Raw genomic sequence first — 4811 nt, forward strand, 5'->3', positions numbered from 1 at the left:
TTTCCTTCTGTCTTTTTTCTACCCTCCTCCTAAGGTGGAAGAACTTACAGCAGGCAGAGATGGGGGTGAGACACGTGAATCATCATAGCATGTCTACTGGCACCCAAGATGGGACATGTGAATCATTATAACATGTCTACTTTCATCCAAGATGGGACATGTGGATGAGGAGAGGTATTTTAGTCAAGCCTTCAGCACACTTAGCAGTGCCCAGTGGCTAGGTGGCTTTAGGAGGGAAGGGGGAAAGCTGCACAGCAACTGCCTGGATAAGGGGACTGATTCTATTTCTTCCCAATCAAAACCCAATAGGGTTTTTTTTTAATGAGAATTGAAGACCTGATCCCAAAACTTATGAAAAGTTCAAAGCCTTAGGAGGGAAAGGAAGACGAGAGGTAATGGAAAGAGAAGGAATACGAAAAGAAAGAGGAGGAGGAGGAGATCTAGCAAAATGTTATGGTTTTACAAGTAAAGATATTTGCTACCAAGCCTGCCAACCTCAGTTCAGTTGCTAGAACCCATGAAGGAGAAAACAAAGCTGGCCTCTGACCTCCAGATGCCCACTGTGGCATGTATGTAAACACACATACATACAAATACATGGTAAATAAATAATATGGTTTTTTAAAGAATCAGATCTGTAGACCAATTTAAGGCCTACAAAACTGCAGTAGTCAACACTATGGAACTGGTAAAAAATGTAATTTGATAAGACAGAACTGAGTACAAATAGACTCAGGTGTCATTTTCAGTAGTTTTGTTTTGTTTTGTTATCAGAAGAAATAGTTTATCAATAATTAGTGCTATTATCAACCAGTTAACACTTGAAAGAATGAACATGCCCAAGGCCCTGGGTCTCATCTCAAGCACAGCAAACAAAGAAAAGGAGAGAGGAAGAATGAGGAAGGGAGGTCTGTTCTTCTAAACCACAAATTATCAAAATGTTAAAAAAAAAAACAGAAAACTCAATGAACCACTTAACTACTAAATTGAATATGTCATTTAAGAACTTCCAAACACTTCATTGTACAAGCACAGATTACCCTAACAAATTCCACCAAATCCTGAAAGCTTGATAGACACCAACTTTGCATGAGCTGTTCAAGAAACCTGAACAGAAAGGAACTTTTTTCAACTCATGGTATGAGGCAGTATTACTCCAGCACCAAAAACAGACAGTGAGTGCAGAAACAGGGAACTAGAAGCTTATGTGTCTCACAAACCAAAATACAAAAATTGTCAACCAGTTAGATATGTGAAGGTGAGGACCACCAAGCCTGATGACCTAAGTCTGATCCCCAGGACCCATGTGGTAGGAGACAAACTGTCCTCTGACCATGCACAGTCTGTCATAGACACACACACACACACACACACACACACACACACACACACACGTACTACATACTACATAAATAAATAAATATAATTTCTAAAATCTTCAACAAAGAGAAAACTCTTATATGCTGCCATTTTGGAAATAAGTCTGGAGGTGTCTCAAAAACTAGATATAGAAATGCTATATGACCCAGCTGAGTATATAGCATGGCACTACTGAGTATAGAGCAAACAGACTTTGTATCCTACTTGTCTTGTTAGAGTTACTACTGCTGTGATGAAACACCATGACCAAAAGTAGCTTGAGGAGGAAAGGGTTTATTTCACTCACAGATCCTTATCACTGTTCATCATCAAAAGTATCAAGGACAGAAACTCAAGAAGAGCAGGGACCTGAGACAGGAGCTGATGCACGAAAGGGTGCTGCTTACTTGCTTGATCCCCATGGCTTGTTTAGTCTGCTTTCTAATAGAACCCAGAGCTACCAGCCCAGGGATGGCCCCACCAACAATGGACTTGGCTCTTCCCCTCAATCACTAATTAAGAAAATACCCTATAAGCTTACCTTGCAGCCTGATCTTATGGAGACATTTTCTTAATTGAGGCTTCCTCCTTTCAGATAACTCTAGCTTGTATAAAGTTGACATAAAACTATCCAGCACACTATTACAGAGGTACTGACACATGCATGCTCTCACTTCTGCTCTATTCATAGGAGATAAGATGTGGAAACAACATGATGATCATGGACAGATGAATGAATGAGAAAATGTGGTACATGTACACAAAGGATTATTCCTCCATTCGATATGAATCTGAAGAAAAATAAATAAATCACGAAATTTTTAGGTAAATGGATAGAACTGGACAAAATTATTTTGAGTGGGGTAACTCAGGCCCAGAAAGGCAAATACTGACACTGTATGTTCTCTCTCCTATATGGATCCCAGCTCAAAATTTTTTGTTTGCCTTTAACATGGAACACAAGGGAAGCCAGGAAAGTAGAAATGGGCCTTTTACCAAACCTTGACATTACTACCGATGCCATGTTTTGCTTGCAGAAAGGAGCCTAGCATGGCTGTACTCTGAGAGGCTCTACCAGCAGCTGAATAAGACAGATGCAGATACAGCCAAGCATTGGACTGAGGTCAGGACCCCTATGGAAGAATTAGAGGAAGGACTGAAGGAGCTGAAGGGGATGGAAACTCCATAGGAAGATTAAAAGTATCAACTAACCCAGACCCCTTGGGAGCTCCCAGAGACTAAGCCATCAACCAAAGAGCATACATGGGCTGGTCTGTAGCTCCATCCCCACCCCACCCACCCCCACCACCCACCTCTGCATATACAGAGGATTGCCTTGTCTGGCCTCATTGAGAGAGGATATGCCTAATCCTGTAGAAACTTGATGCCCCAGGGAAGGGGGAATACTGGGGATTGGGATGAGATGAGAAGGAGCATCCTCTCAGAGGCAAAGGGGATAGGGGATGAGGTGAGGAACTCTGGGAGGGGGGACCGGGAAGGAGGACAACATTTGAAATGTAAATAAATAAAATAATTTAATATTTATAATAAAGAAATGGGCCTTTTGAGTTGGAGACATTATTAAAGGAGGGGAAATAATAAATTACACATCAATATGGCTCCCAGCAGCAACACAGCTTACAGTAGACATCAACATGGCTTCAGGCTGCAACACAAACTATGGCCATTGGCATGGTCCTCAGTAGTTAACATGTACCACAGACGTCAACCCAGCCTCCAGAGCCCAGTAGAGCATGGGCCTGGCTGCCTTTTCTGCTGCATGCCCACCCACCAGGTCAGGGTGCAGGCTACAAAAGTAGTGAATTTTTTATGGTAACATAAATGAATATCAAATTCAAACAACAAAACATTAACTTCTGCTACTCAGAAGGCTGAGGCAGGAGGATCAAAAGATCCAGGTCTTACCTGGGCAACTCAGTGAAATTGAGTTAAAATTCTCTTTTTTTTTAAGGTTTGGGTGTGGCTCAGTGGTAGAGCTTGCCTATCAAGTTCAAACCCCAGTTTTGGAGGGGTTTGTTTGTTTGTTTGTTTGTTTGTTTGTTTGTTTGTTTTAAAGTAAGAAGGACTATATACTATCGTGGCTTTGAAGCTGGAGGGCCAAGTGCAAAGACTAGACAGTGGCTCTTAGGTACTATGAGAAAACTCCATACAATGGCCAGAGTAACAGGCATCATGAAGCAGTGCTGACTTCTGCTTCACCAGTGTGAGCTTTTTAAAAAGGCATCCCTCCCATGTTTATTTTATTTCCCCTTCTGTGTGAGATTCAGACATCCTCCCTTGAATCTCCCTACTATTTAGCTTCTTTGGGTCTGTAGATTGTTAGCATGATGTGGTAGTTTGAATATGCTTGGCCCACAGGAAGTAGCCTATTAGAAAGTGTGGCCTTATTGAAGAAGGTGTGGCCTTGTTAGAGTAAGTGTGTTACTGTGGAGGCAGGGCTTTAGGTTTCATTCATATATGTGTGTATGTGTATGTGTGTGTGTGTGTGTGTGTGTGTGTGTGTGTGTGTGTGTGTGTGTGTGTACACTCAAGTCTGACCAGTGTGATCCAGAGCTTCCTCCTGACTGCCTGTGGAATCCAGTTCCCTTCTGCTGCCTACAGAACAAGATGTAGAGCTCACAACTCCTTCTCCACCACCATGTCTGCCTGCCTGGGCTCTGCCATGCTTCCCATGATGATAATGGACTGAACCTCTAAATCTGTAAGCCAGCCCTAATTAAATGTTTTCCTTTTTAAGAGTTGCCTTGGTCATGGTGTTTCTTCACAGTAATAAAACCCAAACTAAGAGATATGGTTATCCTGTACTTTATGGCTAATATTCACTTACAAGTGAGAACATACCATATATCTCCTTTTGGGTCTGAGTTACATCACAGTTGAATAGTATAGTATTCCATTGTGTAAATGTACCAAATTTTCTCTAGCCATTCTTCAGTTGAAGAACATCTAGGTTGTTTCTCGAAGGTGGATATGAACATAGTTGAGCAAGTGTCCTTGTGGGATGGTGGAGCATCTTTTGAGTATATGCCCAAGGGTGGTATAGCTAGGTCTTGAAGTAGACTTTGCCTCATGTCATAGAACATAGACCACAAGACCTTTCCCAAGCAACTTGCATTAAAATAGCAGGAACATTCCATTCTTTAGCATTCTTATCTATGAACCCTTTTAGAGGCATACACAAACTGCACCTTTTCAGGACAGACCTAACTGCATCTTACATCTATTTAAGCTTTTAAAACTTGCTAGCATTTACTTTTTCTATTTACAGTAATTAAATATCCTATAATACAGAGTTATGGTCTATGGATGGGTTATAAAGGTCCATGAGAAAATTCAGGTTGTAATGAGTATTATATAACTACATTAAGTTGTTTATTATCTTATAAAATGGTGACTTCATGTAAATACACATAAATTAAAAACTCAAAAAC

The sequence above is a fragment of the Mus musculus genome, chromosome 17 (genome assembly GCF_000001635.26).
Source record: "Mus musculus strain C57BL/6J chromosome 17, GRCm38.p6 C57BL/6J".
Lineage (NCBI taxonomy): Eukaryota > Metazoa > Chordata > Mammalia > Rodentia > Muridae > Mus > Mus musculus.